Consider the following 20,590-nt stretch of genomic DNA (forward strand, 5'->3'; position numbering starts at 1 on the left):
TAAAAGGGAAAGGCCATTTAAGAAAATCACTCAGTTCTCTTAATAGTACCACCATGCCACTGTAAGATTATTAGTTTTCTCTCGACATTTTTACCTTTCTGAAAGTTTTTCTTTGCAGCATATTATATTTCATATTCAAATCTGTTTGCCTTTTAATTCAGTTACATGTGAGAAAACTATAGTTTTATTCCCTTCATTTTCTTCTCAATATTTTCATGCTCCTGTGGTAGGCAGTAGGTTAGGAAGCCTCAAACACTACCTGTGCACAAGCTGCTTGCTGTCAGGCCTTGGCTTGAGCCATGGACACCTCTCTGAATGCCCAAACAGAGCATGTTGAATTTCTGTTCTTAATCTCTCTGTGCTTTCTGTCCTCATCTATGCCAGCTCGAGAAGGATGAGTGTGTGCGTTTTCTCCCACAGGAGATGCTTCTTACCATTGCCACCACCTACCTCTCTGGGCCTCTCTTGTCTCTGACACTTTCATCTCTGCCAACATGGCATCCCAGAAAGGTTGGCCTTGAGCGTACTCTTCAGTCCTGATCCGTTCTCTTTCAAAGCTCTCACAGCAGCCATTTTGTCCCTGTGAAATATTTCTAATATATAATCCTCTGAGTTGTTTCCTTAGCCTCTGCCCTCTTGAGTCCATGATCCCTGAAGGCAAGAGCCACAGGTGCCTCACACACTCTAGTTCTCAGCTTGGCAGATGCCACTACCATGCATATGGTAGGTTTTCAGCAGGAAAACTGTAACCACTGCCCAAGCAAACAATATTTCAAACTGTATGTTAGTTGGCTCCTAAAATTATCTGCTACCAGTAGGCATTGAAGCTTTAATCCCAGCACTTGGGAGGCAGAGGCAGGCACATGTCTATGAGCAAGGCCAGCCTGTTCTACCTTGTGAGTTCGGGCCTGCTAGGGTTCCATAGTGAGACCCTGTCTCAAAAGAAATCATTGACTGGTACCAGGTTGATCACTTTGAGCATCTGCATACCAATACATAACTGCAGAATAATCTTCCTGCACCTTTGTAGGGAGAAGAGGAAGGCTGCCCAGCACTGTTCATCACAGAGATGCTGATGTGAGCAAAGGACTTGAAAGCCGGAAAAAAAAAAAAGCTTAAATCTGATCCCAAAGCATTCTTTCTTTTTTTCTTTTCTTTTATTAGCCTTTCTTTAAGCAATGATCTTCTAAAACATTTAGAACATAGTTCATCTGTGTACAGCTCTGAAATGAATTGATTTTCATCACACACACCCATACATGCAGGAACACACAGAAGAAAGTGCTTAGAAACTGTCAAAAAAATTCCCTGCATTTACATTTACTTATTTATTTATTTATTTTTATTTATCTATTTATTTACTGCATGTGTATGTGTTGTGGTATGTGTATGAATGTTTGCCTATGTGTGGGTGCACATTCTTGTACATACTTGTAGATGCTAGAGGTTGTCACTGGGTGTCTTCCTTGATCTCTTTCCAGTGTTGTTACTAAGGCTGGGTCTCTCATTGAACCTGGAGATCACCAGTTTGGCTATTCATGTGGCTAGTCAGTTAGCTAGCCATGAGGATCCCTGTCTCTACCCCCTGAGCTCTGAGCTCAGAGATTAGAGATGGGCCACCATGTCCACCTGGTTTTTAGATGGTCCTTGGGATCTAAACTCTGGTGCTCAGACATAAACAACAATCACTTTATCCACTGGCCCATCTCCCCAGTTCTCCTCTGAATTTAACTACAGAACCCATGTTTCTTTGTCATTGAATAGAGGACATGACATAGCCACTCTCCAGGGGGTCTAAGTTCCATTACATTGTTGTCTTTTCACTATCCACATGGCTGTGATCGCATCACATTTTCCTCTCCTTGTTGACCACGGATATCCGTCATCTCACCTATAACCTATAGCAAAGCTTTAACATAAGCTCTGCTACTTCTGCTGTTTTGGTTGCATTATTCATTATGAATTTAAGTTATTCACTGATTTCTGAGGGAGCCTATGTATTTGCTTAGGTTTTTTTGTAGATAGTGTTGGGTTCAAACCTGAATTTGATTCCAAAGATTGTGTCCACTCAACAAAAGTCACCATCCAGAGCAACAGCAAACTGGCGTGGCTTGCTGCTGCTACAACTCCAACTGGCTCAGCACCTGGTTTATAGTAGGAAAATCAATAAGCTTGTATGAGTACTAAGAAAACCTTTCCTGCCCATCCTTGAGAGAAAAAAGGGCTGGCTCAAGGGTCAGCTGCACCCCACAAAGAGGGGCCTGGAAGCTCAGTCCTTTCAGCAGCACAATCAGGTGTAGCTTTCAAATTTCCACTTGGGATACTATAGCCTTGAAATAATAGGATTCCATCTGTGACCTACATTTCAATGTTGTAGTTTTCTTGGCAAACGCATCTGACTAGCAATGGTAGCTTGCCTGTTTTCTTCCTTGGTAGATATCTCTGAAAGCTGCCATCTGAGGACTGTTATTGAGTTCTGCACTTAAGGTTTCAAATCTAAAAGTCACAAGCTCATTATAGACATATTTATTCCCTACGAGTGTTTTTTGGACCTAAGCAGATGGTTTGGACACCACCCAGGCTAGTTTAGTCAGATCTTTTTTATATCCAAACAATATTTTATTATCATGGTGAAATTATGGAACACAACAAATAATGTAAATGCTATTTTTTGGCACTTAGAAAATTTCCATTTAAAAAAAAAATTACCAGAATTAAACTCTTCCAAACATATTCGTATAAATATCCGCTGCTTTTTTATTTGTCCCGGCAAATATAAAAGTCAGTAACTTCCTGAGATGTAGCCAAAGGAATGGATCACACCTTTCCATTAACCGATGGCATCCTTGAGTTTGCTCATTTATTCATCTCATCTGCAAATAACTACTGAGAGTCCATAGGCACATCAAGGACATGAATGTAATTTTCCTAACAGTTCTTTCATCAGAAATTACCACATAGAATAGGGAGGAAAAGATATATTCATTTTGGGTGATGATTCCAAGCAGAAGGCATAAAGACCATGAGAGGGACCTAGAGAGAAAAAAGAACAAAACCATCAGGCAGACATGGACTTCTGTGGTGCCACCATCAGAAAAGCTGTGAGCGTCCTCCAGCATCGGAAGAGAATTTGGGCTTTGCTTTAAATGACCCATCAGTGATTAATGTCAATGGAAAGATGTAAACAAGGAAAGGTAGGCAATACAAAGCATCCACTTACACATCTGACATTGTCTTGTCTCCCAAATGTTACGATTCAACTCATGTCTGGTTGTGGAACGACGCTATTGCCAGGTGTGTTTGAAGGTATACAATTTTCAATTGGAATACTTTAATTCAAAATTGCTATATTTTATTTTCCCTCCTTAGTTGGAGTCAATATAAGATTTTTATATTTGTGATTTTTCCCCCAAGTTACCATGGTAATGTGGGTCTCTCACCATTAAGCATGAGGGGACATACACTGTGGTAACACGCCTTCAGGAATGAGAGAGAAATCAGTACATGACTTATGTAAAGTAAACACAGTTCCATCATCTTTCCTACTTTGTAAATGCTATGAGGCAGTGAAAGGGGGCACTCCCTGACTAGCTTAGAACACTTTTCCTTCCTGCTGTTGTCCTGTGTTTCCCTATCTGTGTGCATTACCAGAAAGATGGTTCTCTTTAATTAAAAAATATTATTTTTTTCAAGAGAGATCGCCCTGAAAACCAAACAAAACCAGAAATGAAAAAAGCTTGCTTTCTTTACAGGCTCACTTTTTAATTTTCTCTGTGTACCACACTGTCACTTAAAGTGTTTGTGAACACAGGCCCATGTTTACTTGCAGGACCAGCGCAGCACTGAGGTAAAGGTAAAAGGGTCAGTGTTGAAATTCTGTAATGTTTCTTAGATGAACATTTTTGTGTCTTTCTGGGAATAGGATATATCAGGGACATTTTCCTATTTTTAAAATACATCTTAAAGATTGTTGCTGTGGCCCATTTCTGCCTCCTTTTCTGACGTCATTCACATCCATTTGAAAGAAGACAATGAAATAGGTTATAAGGGTTGGGAAGATAGCTCAATACCCAGGGTTTTTAAAAAGCATGGGTAGGGGGATTGTGGTGGTAGCTACTCATAATCCCAGTGTTGGGAAAAGAGAGAGAGAGAGAGAGAGAGAGAGAGAGAGAGAGAGAGAGAGAGAGAAAGAGAGAGAGAGGCAGATCTCTGTAGGTCGGTCTGTGCTTGGAAAGCTCCAAGCCAAGTGGAGACCTGTTTTAATAAGCAAGGTGGACGGTTCCCGAAGAACCTGAGGTTGTCCTCTGTCCTCCACACGCACACATGCACTCATGCAAAATAAATTATAAAAAACTTCTGAAATATGAACCTAAAACCTCGAACTGGGGCATTGCTAAGCCCACGGAGCGCACTGATTTGTCAAAAGAGAAAGAAAGAAATGTGTGTTTTCATGACACAGACTCCTTCTTTAAACAAAGTGCAGAAAAACCGAAAGCTACTTATTAGTTGGAGTGGTTTGATTTTCCAATGGTTTTTAAGAGCTTTCCTAAGACAAATATGTTGCTTCTATGGAGCTGGCAGCTTTTCATAGTTGTTAAGAAAAAATAATAATAAAAGTATGTCAGTAGCCCAATTTATCATCCACGCATATGAGCAGTAATCTACTTCTGAGTAAATGTCCTTGGCAAGATTGTATTATTTCAAGGACATTAATGGGAAAAGAAAAATGAGTTGACTCCTACATTTCTTTCTCAGTATTTCCTTGAAATTCTGCATCAATGGCAGGTCCTGCTGTATACATAAGCACTTGGCTTTACCCTGAGTTAGTATTTTCTCTTAGTTCTTCAGGATAATTTCTCCCCCTCTCTCTTTTAATGGCCATGATTATAAAGTCCTTACTGGGCACTAAGCTAAGTATGAAGTTGTTCTTCATATGGATGCAAATGGAAAGCAGAGGTGAATCCTCTGTATTCCTCATGCCTTGTGTCTCCAGATCGTACTCAGTTGGAAATTCCCAAGCTCACTCTTAGATTCAATAATATGCTAGAAAGATTCACAGAGCTCAGAAATCTGCTGTTCTCCTAATTATAGTTTATTATAATAAAAAGGCATAGACTAAATTCAGTAAAGGGTTAAGGGCATAGGATGGCGTCTAGCAGAGCCTCCAGCACTAGATTCTCTGGATCTAGTGGAGTTACCAGGATAACACTGAGTTCTCTTAGCAATGATATGGGTCAGTGCAGGGAAGTGTCCTCAGCCAGTCAGCCAGGGATGCTCAGCTGAGCTTCAATAGTCAAGTTTGTTACTGGGAGTCAGTCCCTAAGTCATTTAGTGCCAACCATTGACCTCAGCTATTCCAGCCCTTCCAAGAGGATAAGTTGATTCACCGCAGCCCAAGTCCCAGGTATACAGAAATAGGGAAAGTATCACGAATTCAATTGTTATCCTATACTATCTGGCATGACCCCAAACCTCAGATATATGATGCTCTTATAAGCAGGATATCCCCAGACTCAGAGGCATCTGTCAGGAACTGGTTAAGGGCTAGTCAAAGGCCAGTGCTGAAGGTCTTTGGAGGGGTGGAACTTGTGTAGCACTGACCTGCGAAACTAACCCTTACTGCATCCGTTAGAAGTTTGAATCTGTGTGTGTATGTATGCACGTTTGTGTGTATGTGGGCACATGTGTGGGGGTTTGCATGCACATGCATGAGTGCACATGCATGTGAAGACCCAAAGTGATTTTGAGAATCATCCTCAATTGCCCTTACACCTTATTCAATGAATCAAGGTCTCTCAATCAAACTCAGAGTTTACCAGTATGACTTATCTACCTAACCAGCTTCCTCTGGAGATCCCTTATCTCCATCTTCCAAGGATGGAATTACAGGTGGGCCACCTTGACTTCCTGGAATTTATGTGGGTTCTGAGAATCTGAACTCTGGTATTCACACTTGCAACATCCTCCTGCTTGTGCAGCAAGTGCTTAACCACTGAGATATCTCCCCAGCCCTGGATGTTTGAACTCTAAATACTTGTTTATAAATACTATTCCTGGATTTCAAGGGAATAATATGGGCATAAAATCAAACCAGAATTCCAGATAAACTATCCCCCTTTCAATTTAAAGGCATTGGTTTTGGCTATGAAATGGTGTCAGGGCAAATTTGAAAGTGATATAAGCCAGGCTTGGTGACTCATACATGTAGTGCCATCAGTCAGGAGACTGAGGCAGGAGGTTCAGTGTGAGTTCAAGGCTAGTCTGAGCTACATAGGGAGCTCTAGGCCAGCCAGGGCAGCATAATAAGATACTGTCTCAAAAATAAAAACAAACAAAAAACAGTAACAACACATTTAAAGAGACACAGAACCCTGAAACAAAGAAACAGAAGTTAGACAGCTGTAAGTACAGCTTCTGTCTTACTAAGTGTATAATTTGGAAGATACCTTTAAGACCTTAGACCTTCCCCTTCTGATCTGCAAAAATCAACAGGGTTGTTGTAAAAATGAAAACCAATAAAGTAGGCAAAGATACTTTGATTTTCCAAGGTATTCACAATAAAGGGATAATACCATGAGCAGAAGGGAAATTACACAGCGTTAGAGAGTTAGTGCTAGTTGTAATATATTGCAAAGTTCTACACCATGGTACATGAAGATCAGCATCCTCTTTCTACACTACTCTGAAATAGGCAGCTTCTCACAGTCCTGGGCAAAGGCCTTATCTGACCACACCTGTCTGGTCTTCTTGAGGACTAAAGGAATCAGGATCTTGGTATTCTTGTGACCAATCATAGTTGATAGGCATAAAGACTTGTATTACACTGCTGAGAACATTTTAGATCTAGACAAGGCATTGCCTGACTTTCTATATTGCAACTGTCAGAACACAGGCCTGTACCTCTATGCCAGATCCCACAGGCTGAATTAGGCCATACCTCCCTGCAGCTCTCTCTGGGAGAGAGTCAAGGAGCAGACTGTGCAATTGATTTATCCCGCCTGGCTCCACCAAGCTCCTTCTCAGTTATGCTAAAATGATCACCTTTCCTTTGTTCTAGTGACAGGTCCAAGGTTGCTCAGGAGGACTGCTCCTGGGTTTTCTCTGAAGAGGCTCTTCTGACGGCTTCCCTCCCCTTCCTCTTGCTTCCTCTCCTCATCCTCCTCCTCCCTACCTTCTGGTCTCATGCTGGCTGTCTCTCTTTCCCTAGCTCTCTCTTATTCTCACTTTTAATGAAACACCTCTTCGGGATTTAAAGAGAAGCCTCTCCTTCCCTTTAAGGCCCTACCATGTTTAGATTCTCCATATATTGTATTATTTCTGTCTAATCTTCTCCCCCATCACCTCCAGGCCCCATCATGGGCTTGAGACCCTTTCATTCTAACAGCATTGAAGGGAATTGTGTCAGCTTCCCTTGGGGGCCAACTGCTGTGGCTATACTTCTTTTATAACGGCCACATGATGTCAAGCACAAACATGTTGGTTGCATTCATGACTATCCTGGGACACATGTAACCTGTGAGCAGCAAGTTAAACATGCCTGGGCTGGACTGTGATCTCATTTCATGGGGATAGTTAGGGTTAGTTGGGAAGCAAGCAGGCACTGTACCACACAATGGATAACCGATTTAACTCAGCAACTCCTAATATCACATAGTCCATGACTACCCAACACTGTTTCCATGGTTACTCTCGAGTTCTACAGAATGGTAAACGAGGGAAGCAGAAAGTGGAAACTGGGGTTCAATGACCCATTTCAAGTCAGATGGAAGATTCTGAGATTTTTTTGTTTTGTTTTGTTTTACAAAAGTTGCTGTAGGCAATCTGTAGGAATCTGAACTGAGATAGTAAACTTTCATAAGGCAAGTTTGTTATTGTTCTACTTAGACAGCTGAGCCCTGCTAGTGGTTCTCTACCTACATAGTAGTCACTCCTAGAGCTTAGAAATCAAAATGCAATACAAACAAATAATAATTACAATCGCCACTGTCCTCCACATACCACGATGTCAATCCCTTTCCTTTCTTAGAGACTGTGACTTAACTGATCCAAGCTGAGCCTTCTTCAGGACATTCTTTTTTTAAAATATTCATTTTCTGTGTATGAATATTTGTCTGTGTGCATGTGGAGGCCAGAATAAGATGATGAATCCCCTAGAACTGGAGCTACAGGTGGCAATAAGCTGCCACATGGGTGCTGAGAACAGAGCTGGGATCCTCTGTAAGAGCAGCCGGTGCTGTTAACTACTGAGCTACCTCTCAGGCTCTTTCCCTAGGACATTCTAACATTCGGCTCTGGAGCTGATACATCAGAACTCTCTTGTCCTGTGTTACTAAGGAAACTTCTAATAAATAATACATACTAGAACAGAAAGAGTTAATTAGGATGCAAGTGGTAACCTTTGAATAAGTGACTGAGTTCACAGTGCATTCTGAGGGCAAAATAATAATAATTTTGGAACATGGTAGAAAGAATTCTTGTTGAAACATTAAGCATTTCAGTTTTACAGTAGGCGTGAAGATGTAGCATTCTAGCAAATGAGACCATATCCACACACAGGGGGACAGAGTGTCCTTTCCACCTTACCTAGGCCAGTTTAGTCATGGAAAGTTTCAAATTTCAGGAAACTGGTGTTTCCTAGGTGAACTGACATGATGTCAGTCCCTGAAATAGAAGACTGTACTTTATGTAATTATGAGGTTTCTGACTGAAATGTGTGTATGGAAACAGAAACACATAGCCAGTGACTGCCTTCAGTTGTCTTGAAACGAAGGGAATTAATTAATAATTAAAAAATTATATGTATGCCCGTGTGTCTGTGCAGAGGTAGATACAAATGACTAAAGTTGTCTGCAGAGGCCAGAAGAGGGTGTCAGAACCCTTGGGACTAGAGTTACAGGTGGCTGAGTCACCCAACGTGGATGAAGAGAACTGAACTAGGGTTCCTTCCAAGAGCAATATGTGATCTTGACCGTTGGACCTCTGGTCCAGCCCCTCAACTCATTCCTTAAACATAATAAATATACAGATGAATAAATAAAGAACAGGAGCTCTATGTGCCTGTCAAGTCTGAACTGATTGCTGTCTCTGGGTGCAGATAAACGAGAGGCTGTCACATTCCCTGACTGAGAAGCTATCATACTTCTGTACCTCACAATGTCAAGACTGTGTGTCCTTGTGTCACTGCCATCAAGTGAAGGCTGCCTCTGTGGTAATGGATCTTCTGACGCCTCTTAGTCAAGAATTTATGCCCAGAAAACTTTACACTTTGTTTTTCACTCCATGTTTATTGGTGACACATATTATGCTCTTTTGTGAATAGGTCACTCTGGCCTTAATGTGCTCTTTGAGTAACTTTGGTGCAGCAGGAGCTACTGGCTTCAAGACTTTGGCCCAGTATGTTGTAGCAACAGCACACTGGAGCAGCTGCTTATCAAACAAGGTGATACTTCATTGCCTAGAGAGAGAGGAAGTTTTGAATTTCCAGCATCTCCACTCCACCTGTCTTCTCACTGGGGGACCCAGGTTCAAGGAGCAGTCACCTGGGAGCAAGAGCATGTGGTAGAAAACAGAATGGGGAAAAGCATTCTCAAGGTGGGCATCCACCATGCTGTCTCATTCCCCATCGGTTAGAGGAAGTTGCATGGCTCCATGCAGTGGTAGAACGTTGAGACACCACTGTCCCAGGGGAAAGACACTGCAAGTCACATGACCATGAACTGGGACACAAAACCCTTTTCATAGAAAACAGTAGTCATCAGTCTGACAACAATCACAAGCCATCTAAGAAAGCTATTTAACCTTTATCAGTTTGGATCATTTATAATGCAGCATACATTAGCCTATACAGTTGCTGTGAGAATTAAAAAATACGTATATAGTTGACTTTAAGAATATTCTCATTTCTAGAATGGTGTTCAGAAGGTATATTCTCTTTTGCTCCCAGGTTTTTTGAAGTATTTAAGAACCTCTAAGTTCCTCCATCTGGAAAGATGGCTCAGTGGTTAAGAATACTTGTTCTGTTCTTCCAGAGGAAGCTAGTTAGTTCCCAGCACCCATGTCAGCTCACAATGGCCTGGAACACCAGCTCCAACTCTGACACCCTCTTCTGGCATCTGTAGACACCCATACACAAGTGATACACACACACACACACACACACACACACACACACACAAATAATAAAAAAAAGAATTATCTCTTTAACAGCACAATTTAGCTGTTATGAGCTAAACAGCAGTTACCCAAAATGGATAAATGAATGAGGGTGCAGCTTGAGAGTGAGTGGAAGGACTCCTACCTACAGATTTTTTTGGGCAAAACAAACTGAGTGTTTCTTAGAAACTGAGCTAGACTGACTCCACAGAGTTGTTGAGGCACTTGTTGTTCAGTGTAACACAAGGAGTCTTGGTAGATGCCACCCTCCTCCTAGCTTGGCCACACTACTGCAGTCAGCTGAGCCTCAGTGTATCAAACTGTAAAAAGGGAATCCTGCCCAGGTAATGAACAACAAGGAAGCTTCCCACAGTGCATGGGATATTTTTCAGCAAATGCTTATTGTTAAAGATGAAGCAACTGGGTGCTTCATTCTCTGTCTCCGAAGTCTCTGCCTAGAATTCTATATGGACAACCTTTGAACTGGTTTCCCAAAGGCTCTCAAAAATTCTGCTCTACAAGACTCTTGAAGCTCTATCTTTAAACCCACTCATTTTGTGGAATAATTGAAACATAAACGGAAAGTAGTTTTGTTTTTTCCTGATTTTCACAGGGCTAAAGAATGAAGAAACTTGGAAAACCCAGCACCAGTCCTATCCTGCCCAGATCATCTCTCCAGGTCTGAGTGGCTCTACCAGGGCCTTTTATTCCAAAGGCTCTGGTCTAACTGGGCTAGCAGCCTATATGGGGTTCGAAAACCAGTGGGTCACTTTAAGATGTATAAGGCTGTCTTCATTCAGGGTGTGCACGGCCATCACAACCAAACATTTTAGGGGCAGCCCCCCGTTATTTTCTACTTCTGATTAATGGGTGATGTTAGGAAAAATAAGAGGTATATGCATGGGGTCAGTAGAAGGGGACAAAAGAAGGAGAGAAGACCACAGCTTCTGGGTCCTAAAGGGGGCTACACTGATGATCCTCAGTATTTAGGACACACTAAAGTTTAAAGTCAGGGTAATTTTCGATTTTCTTCTGCAGAATGAAAAAGAGGAATTTCTCCCCCACTCCCCCCGCCTTTTTTTTTTTTTTTTTTTTTTTTTTTTTTTTTTTTTAGACAGGATCACTAATTATTTAGTGGTCTTTCAAACCTTTTGTAATCCCTACTCGAGAAAGCCCTGAAAGATATTAATTCTTAGCCATGTGCCTCATAAATGAAGGCCATTCTGCTGCACTTAATGACAAGGCTGAGGCAGCAAGATGTCATTTGCTTTTTTCTCGGTTTTTAAATTGCTTTCTAAATGAACTACAGCTGTGAGGGCCAGGTGCTGTGATCCCTTTAGAAAGATCAGGAAATGATGAAATCCAAAATTTCAAAGTGTGATGGATGTCAGCTCCCGATTTGGTGTGTGTGAGGTCACCCCGTGCACCTGGTCCCTTCTCCACAACAGAATTACTTTTCTGTGGAGGAAAAAAAGAGAGAGAGAGAGGAGAGAGAAAGAGAGGAGAGAGAGAAGAGAGAGCTAGCGAGCGCGGGAGAGGGAGAGAGAGATGCACATGTCGAAAGGGAGTGCAACAATAAGAGAAACAGATTATAATTATCTCTTTGTTTGCTCCGCATCTAGATGGAAATGGTAAAATGCGCCTCTCTCCACCCCCACCCCTGGACCATTATAGGTGTCTTTGCTGCTGTGTTACAAGGAAGACTGTGAATCCTAGAGTTGATGTGATGGCAACCCAGAAGCCACCAGGAAGCAAATGACATGTTATAGTAATGGGGTGTGCAAAGGGGGAGGAGGGCTTGAGACTCCTTTTCAGTTAATGAATTAAACCAGCACTCTCCTGTCAGGAGAAATGCTTGCTCTAGCAGTTTTTGATCAGATGTGGGACAGAAGGAACTACCTTGAGGGCAGATGCTGCTCTAGCCTGGCCCTGGGACAGTAAAGACAGGCTCACTGGATTCAAGCATTACTAGGTATACATTCTCTGGGCCCAGCATGAGGCTCTAGGTGAAATCTCTTTATTAGACCTTGTTCTTACAGCCAGTCATTGACAGAGAAAATGGGAAGTATGCTTATTATCTCCATGGGCTGCCCCTCCCCCCGGGATCCACATTTGTCACCGCTGGATCCCCGCCAGGGTCAGTCCTGCTTTCTCTGGGATGTTTGCCCAGTGTATCCCCAGGAGGAATGGGGATTCCTCAGACTCCCACAGCCCAGTCCTTCTACTTAGAACCACTTACTGCGACTGTGAGCTTGGCTGCCTCCCAGACCAAACGAGGTAAGATTGAACATGGATCTGACCCCTAGCAAATGCTCCTGGAAGAACTCTGCATTGAGCCTCTTTGAGTGCTTATTCCCTTTGCTTGTAAAATGGAGATAAGGACCAGGGAAGATGGCTCAGTGGGCAATGAATGACGACCTGAGTTTGATCCTCAGAACCCACATGGTGGAAAGAGAGAATGGGCTCCAGCAAGTTGTTCTCTGACCTCCAGGCATGTGCATGCATATACACATAGGCATACGGATACACAATAAATAAAATGGGGATAAACTAACCCACTGTTTCCTGGATGAGCAGCTGATAATGGTGGCAAAAGTTTCCAGTGGGATGCTTTGTAGACATGGTACCGTGAAAGATTAATCTCTTCAAATCCCTGCCAGTCATCTTTTGTGCTTTAGGCTGCAGAGTGCAGCAAGACAGGAGAATCAGACTCAATAGAGAGTACAACTCCCAATCCCCTGCATTTCCTAGATGGCAGTCTTTCTGTTGCTACCCTTAGCTCTGTTGGCCTCAGTTTTCTCCTCTGTTCAATGGAGCCAATAATCTACCTCACTTATCCTTAGAAGGACATGATGAAATCTCACATGTCAAAGTTCTTTGCATTCTGTGAAGAGAAGAGGGATGAGTTAAAGGACATTAACAAGGATGTTGACATCTTTTCTTCAAGTAAAGGGTGGCTATTCTTTCACTGGTTTGTGGCTCTCTGTTTTCAATAAACACTCATGACCACCACACATATAATTATGAGGGTCTTAGAGATGAGCCCATGCCCTCGTGAATGCTGGGAGGATGTGGGTCTGAAGACTTGGAAGGTGAATGATCGATCTCAAATAGAAGATAAAGCTCTCCAGTCTGAAGGGAGGCACCCAAGAACTATTCTTCATGTGGGCGGTTTTTCAGAAAAACATAGGCAAAAATGTTATTACATGACTGTAACCTCAAATGAGAAAAAAATGGGCTTTATTGAACAGAAGAAGGTCTAAGCCTCTTGGCAGCCAAATGCTGCTTCAGGAAGGCTTCCTGTTCAATCACCATAAATACAAGGCTGTTTCCAAGACTGTCATGAGGGCTTTCTGCCTGGCATTCCAGAGAGGCATTCTAAAGACACCAGCTCCCGTTCACCAACCCCAGACAATGGCATATTGCAGTTATGATCAATTATGTCACCAGGAAAGCAGGTTACTGTGAGGCATCTCTAATTTGTTGGGATGCTGATCTTGGGTAGCCTTTCCAGGATGCCCCAGAGCCCATTCAGAAGCTTAGACCAGTATGCATCAAGGACCAACAACCTTTGGTTGTTGATGCCAGACCTGTCCCTGAGCCGTAGGTCCTTATTTCCTCTGGCTGTTTAGCACTGGATTCATTTCCAAAACACATGTTATTGTCATATGGAGCAGAGTCTCCTTTGTACATTCTTCATATCACTGATAAAAAGTAAGTAAGTGTGCAGTTATGTATAAAGCACTTCCTTCTTTGGACAAAGGAAGTCTAAGGACTTTATTGATGGACTTAAAAGTATTTATATAGGGATTTGCATATTGCCAAGCATGCTCCGTTTAAGATCACAGCTCATGAAAGAAAGGAGGAGGACACATATGTGGACATACTCAGCTCAATGTCAGGGAGCACAAATTCAAAGTGTTGAAATGACTGACACTAACACTTCTGGGCATGCTTAGCTTCAGTCATAAAGATGGCAGCAAGGAATGCCTCTGAGCATGCTCAGTTGTCTCAAAAAGTTTTATCCAAGACCAGTAAAGGACACTCTGAAGTTATTTAATATAGAAGTTTGCCTTAAAGGTGTGTGCTTTCCTCACAGCTGGCGGAAGCAGTCACTCTTTGTATGCTGATAGACCACAACAGCAGTTCAGAGCACAGCTTGGAGGGGGAGTTTTCAAGTCTGTCCATGTCTAAGCCCACCTTTACCTCCTTCTCTTCCACAGACAAGCTATCAGCCTCACCAGCATAGGGAGCAGGATGAGACAGTGCTGAGCCTCTAGAAGGAGTGCACGGGGCCACAGCTCCTTTACACTGTGGACAGATAGCCTGGGGGCCCCGCGAGGAATAAACATCAATATTGAACTCTGAATGAAATGACCAATGGAAACTGTTGTTAAAATGCACAGCTCCAACCTCGTGATGCAGACTTTCTTTGTTCTCAGAAAAGAACTTTAAATATGCAAAGTTAGATTAGACACTCTTCTGGAATGGGTTGAAACTTCTGTGAATAACAATGTGTTTGGTTTCTTCAGGGGAGCATGGCTATATTTCTGTGGGTTGCCTTTTATATAAAGGATCACTTCTTTCCAGAATGTGGGGTGAGATGGGCCTTTGATTGAAAAAACACTGCTGATTTTAGAGAAGATGGTGTATTGGGTATATTTGTGTGCATGTGTATGCGTGCATGTATATGTATGTGTGTGTGTGTTTCTGTGTATGTGTATTCATGTATAATGTATCTGTATGTATACATGTGTGTTTGTATATGTGTACATGTTTGTGTGTATGCATATTAGTATATGTATGTATCTGTATGAATATATATGTGTGTTTATATATGTGTGCACATGTAGGTATGTGCATATGTATGTGCATATTTATGTGTGTATGTTGTATATGTATGTATGTGTGTGTGTGTTTGTATGCTGTGTATGTGTGTTTGGTTGTGTGTTTATGTGTGTATTAGTATACATATGTATGTGTATATATGTGTATGTGCATCTGTGTATTTGTGTGTGTTTGTGTATGTGTATGTGTATGTTTGTACATGTGGCATGTATGTCCATATTTGTGTGTATATATGAGTTCGTGTATGTGTGTGTGTTTGTGTGATATGTGTTTGTGTATGTGTGCATGTGTGTTATCTGTGCATATCCCTATATGTGTGTATGTGTATTTATATGTATATCTGTGAATGTGTGTATCTGTGTACATGTGTATATCTGTGCGTTATTCATATTCCAATACTTGCTCTAAGAAAACTAGGCAGACTGAGCCCCAAAGCTGACCTAAAAGACATGCATATTTGAAGAGAATCACTTGGAAACTGGCTGGGCATTGATGAGCTCTATTTAGCATGGATGTGGAGCTAAGGTGCTCTCTAGTAACTTACATCCTTAGGGTATCCTTTGAAATAACTGGATTCAATTTCAAACATTTTAAATTGAGGATCCTAAAACTACATATACAGCCTGTAGTGCAACCTAGTTATGATCATTTGTAGTGTTTTTTAAAAGCTATGCTGTTAAATTTGGGGAGGAAGAAAAAAGATTCAAGAGAGATACGGAGACAGATTGTCCTTCAGGCAGAAGGACTTTAATAATGCAGGCCTTCCTTATGGCAGGTCTGAAGTAGAGTTTCAGGCTGAAGTGAGAGAACAAAGGTGTATTTTAATGATTCTTGGAGGAAGGGGAAGATGTTAGGTACCAAGGAAGTAGGCCTAGTTAACATGTGACCTATCCTATTTGATCAAGGTAGGGGAGTGAGGCATATGTGGTTTGGACTGTATGACAGAAGTCATTCTTTCATTGAGTAGAGGACTAGGAGCTGTTTAACATGTGATCTGTAGGATATGATCATAGTCAGGCTGCCTGAGAGCCCTCTCTTCTTTAGGCAGTGGGGGAGTTGGGGAACGGGAGAGGTGCAGTATGAGGAGGTGGGGAGGTGTTGTAGGAGATAAACATCTGTTCACCCAGGTAGGGGACCAATGACATCAAAGTAGCAGTTTCACCAAAATCCAACTTGGTGAACCAGTGAGGTTATTGGAGTTGTTAACAGGAGTGGAAATAAGAGATTACTTACCAGAGAGAGATGATTCAAAGAGAGCTGTGTTACTACAAGCCCATCCCAGCCCTAGTGAACACCCACAGTCACAAAAGCACAAACCCTGAAGTTTTCCGCTTGACTTGCAGGCAGCTCATCAAGTGAGTCTCCTCCATCAGCAATTGTTCACTACTTCCCATATCTTGGGGATGGGCTTTGTGAATCTCCTTCTTTCAAAGACTTCCTGGGACTCATTAATTGCTTACTTTCTGGATCTCATAACCCTTTAGAGGAATTGCTTTTCACAGCATGGGGGTAGAGAGGTGGAGGAATGGTCTCTGTGGTTTCTTCCCAGCCTTCTCTGTTTAGAATTCAAAGACCTGCTTACTCAAACATATACCTCTTCTAATATATCTGATAAAGAAATTATGTTTCCTGGATGCCACACTTCAGTGTTGAGTACACTCAGGACAGATCTCATTATTGTACAAAGTCATCACATTTCAGAGCTTATAGTAGTACTTCCTTAGAATCAAGCATAGGACTGTATTTCCCCCTATATTAAGTATAATTTTGCTAACTTTCATTTGTTCTGATCTTTTTATGACCCAGAGCAGGGCTTAAGGACAAAGCATTGTCATTAACACTGTTACCTGGGCTAGCATTGATCTATTAATTTACATCTTTGGGGACAGAACCCATCATTCAGTGATAAATCCTTTTAACGTTCCTATCACCCAGAACACTCATCTGTGTATAGACCAAATATATCTAGAGATCTTTCAAACTCCCTAGTTGAAGTTCACATCCATCTTTTCCCCTCAAAGATCTGTTTGAAATGCTAACAAAATTGGAAATGCTGTGACTTTGTATACACACACACACACACACACACACACACCCTTATACATATATGTGCAACATAGTTTATGCAATCTGTCTACTCACTCAGTGGCTCCATACATATGTGATCTCATTCAGAACACAAAGCAGTTACACAAAACTGAGGAAAATATTCTTCCCATTTTACATGTGAGAATCTTGAGACTCACTTTGATCAAGATTGATGGGAATCACAATCCTGGGACAGGTACACAGCCCACTGCTGATCCCGTCATCAGCAAAGTCCTTTCTTGGTATACTCCATTTGTATTCTACCCTTTGCCTATGGCTACCAACCAAAATCTCCACAAGATTTGGGCTAGTCTCCCATGTGGCTTGATATGAGCAGTCCCAACTATGGATTCCAGAGTAGAGAAGGGTTCAAGTATTCATATTCCTCAACATCCACCTCTCTAGAAATCCCCACTTCAGATCACTGCAAGGGTCCCTGCCCCATCTCCCTCTGAATTCTTCTGGACTGTGGAAGGACTCATGTCTACAAGGGCCTGCATCACAAGGAAGGGAGGTTGGTGGCACCTCCATGTGACAGCCAATGGGTTGACTGGCGCTTCCATCTCTAGAGGACTCCAGATTTTCTCTGATGGATGTCCAGACACAGTTGTCTTGTCCTTCGTGTTTGTGAACAATTTCCTTTATCTCTCTCCTCTAGACAGTTCTTCCCAGCACGAGCAGTCACATTCGCACATCATGACAGTACTCTGCCTCCCTCCACTGTGCTCCAGTTTTCAACATCATAACATGCGACACCCATAATTAAGCAGAATGCTCCAGATGTGGTTTGACTGGGATAGAATTATTTCGCCCTTTGTTCTGAACTATGTTGTTTCCAATCTTGTTTACAGCTTTTTCTGTCCTACTTCTTTCATACTGAAGATACTTCTGATCCTGAAACCCCTAACCAGGGACCTTACTATTTCCTACAAGGAGTTAACAGTCCATTTATCTTTCATCTTTCTCCCTGTATTATTGATTGTTTGAACCAAAATGTAAGATTTTACATTTATCTTAGCTCGACTTCATCTGCTATTTGCCCCCATAATTCTCTCTCTCTCAGTGGTGGGGACTGAACTCAAGCCCTCACAACTGTCCCGCTACCAAGCTCTATCTTACTTCATTTTTCAGGCAGGGATCTCTCGAACTTGCACAGGCGAGTCCCGCCTTGCTTTTCCTAGTGCTGCAGTCTCCTCCCTTTTTTATTTTAAAAAATTTTTCATTAGCATCACTTTAAAGAAAATCACATGATTACATTGAAAAGGTTTGTGATGGTTGGAGAATTTGGAAAGGGAGTGAATAGCAAACTCACATTATAGCAGCAATGACAAATTTCACATTATTATTGAAGTTTGGTAGTATAGTTTTATCAATAAATAATATTCAAAAATTATAGTAGACATATAGAATTGAGAATTTACAGAATTCTGATAATTATATCAGTTTAGTTATTACAATATTTTCCTTTTCTTCTTTTTTTTTTTAACTTCCCAGACTGTGCTTTTTAATATCTAGGAGTTCAATTAGGTGATTTACAGTTTTCATAGTGTATAGGTGAAGGCACACTGGAACTGTAATAGAAAAATAACAGAAAACCTCTTGGTGCCTGGAAGTTTGAGAGGTCCAACATCAAGGCCTGATGCCCAGGACCACGTGTGGAGTCAAGACCACATCTGGCCCTCAATGGGAAGTCTGTTCTAGAAAATCTGTCCTCCCAAGATCAGAGTCTGCAAATGACAGAGACTTCCCCTGTCCCCAGCAGAAGCCCAACACAGTGGCTTTGCCTCAGTCTCTTCTTGAGTGCTTGGGATTATAGGCTCGTGCCACCAGTTTCAACTGTCAACAAAGTTCTTACTGAAAACAGGAATGATTCCTTGCTATTGCCATGTTATGCTGACGGCTTTCACCTCTTTCTACCTTTGGAGGCAGGACATAGTGAGATTGGACCAGTCAGCATAGTTCAAACCCCCTGAGGGTTGTAGTAACACATCAAGTCCTTTGTTCTAATTAATGGAAGAAAACTTGCACAACTGGAAGCATCCAATGGAGAAACATGGAACGAGATCTTGCTTCCAATATGTTAATTATTTAAAGAAACCTGACTGATTTTTTCTTTTTGAGAAGTAGGTAAGAGTTGAAATTGAAGTTGCATATAATTACAATGCAATGCATTATGTATTAGAGAAAATTTATGTGGCAAACACCAATTACTGAAGAACTGAAAGTACCATTGCAATTAATTAAAAAGTGAAAGTTTTAAAAAGAAGGCTGTGTATAAATAGCTAGCCCCTGGGAGATGAAAAGAGACCAGGCAGAGGAAGAAGATGATGAGCATGACTGAGCCAACTTACTCACTCACTCACTCACTCACTCACTCACTCATTCATTCATTCATTCATTCATTTCACAAGTGTCTGAGAGTCCTTACTATATGCCAGGGGATATTTTAGTCTGCAGTCAGAAACAGAACAGACAACAATTACAGAAATGAACGGTCAGTGATAAAATGAACAGGCGAGTACTTGCAGAGAAGGATGCTGTGACATCTGCAGAATGAGGAGAAAGCTAGTGTGGTTGGTACACAGATGGCAAAGGAGATATTAGTAGATCCCTTCAGTGGTAGAAGGATTTGCTTTGAGATAGTCTTAGAGCCCACTTAAAAAATTTAGGCTTTTACCACAAAGAAACAACGGAAGCACTACAGGAATTGAAAGAAAAGAAGGGCAGTGTGATTTGCGTTTTATTAGATATAGTCTGGTTATTGGGCGAACAAGGGCAGAAGTAAGAGGACCAGTTGTGTATGTATGTGTGTGTGTGTGTGTGTGTGTGTGTTAGTGGCTATTGCTGCATAACCATCTTAAAACTCAATGATGTATAACAATAAACACAGGCTACTGCACTTCAAGTGAGCTGTGTAGTTCTCCCAACTTGACCGTTAGCTGTGGGTCAGTGGGTCACCTCTGATGTCCTTGGGAGAGGGTTTCTCACCTGTTTGTTGATTTGCTAGCTGTGGGTTTATCTAGAATGGCTTTGGCTGGGACTACTAGATTTCCCTCCAGCAGGATATCCTGGTTTCGTTCACATGCAATGGCAGAATTTCAGACAAAATGTGCCATGCACTTTAGGTTCAGAAGTTGTGATGAAGCCATTTTTAAGCAAGTTGCATGCCTGGTTCAACTGTGTGTATGTTGAGGGGTTGATTAATTTTACTTTCTGCTATGGGCCAAACCTTTGTGTCACTTCCAAAATTCCTTTGTTCAAATATGCCTGCCAAGGTGATGGGATTAAGAGGCAGCGTCTTTGGAAGATGATGAAGAATTAATGTTCCTATGAAAGAGCTTGAGAGAATTTGTTGGGGTTTTTTCTGCTCCTTTGTTATGTGAGGACACAATTAAAAGGTACCATCTAGGAGGAACAGAGCCCTCATGACATCAAATCTGCCTGCTCCTTGGTCTTGTGTTTTCTATTCTCTAGAACTTTGAGAAATGCACTTGTAAATTTC

General features: G+C 41.7%; 1 long non-coding RNA gene across 2 annotated transcripts in view; it reads right to left on the reverse strand.

The window, feature by feature from the left end:
• LOC115067163 overlaps positions 1 to 20,590 on the reverse strand; it is a 73,620-nt gene that overhangs the window by 14,774 nt on the left and 38,256 nt on the right. The window contains exon 2 of one of the 2 annotated variants that reach the window (XR_003846600.1): positions 451 to 580. The exons of the other annotated variant lie outside the window; for it this stretch is intronic. This is a non-coding gene — a long non-coding RNA (uncharacterized LOC115067163). The remainder of the gene's footprint in view (positions 1 to 450; positions 581 to 20,590) is intronic. 2 annotated transcript variants of the gene reach the window in all.

Source organism: Nannospalax galili, unplaced genomic scaffold (assembly GCF_000622305.1).
Source record: "Nannospalax galili isolate Female #2095 unplaced genomic scaffold, S.galili_v1.0 scaffold100, whole genome shotgun sequence".
NCBI classification, from domain to species: Eukaryota; Metazoa; Chordata; class Mammalia; order Rodentia; family Spalacidae; genus Nannospalax; species Nannospalax galili.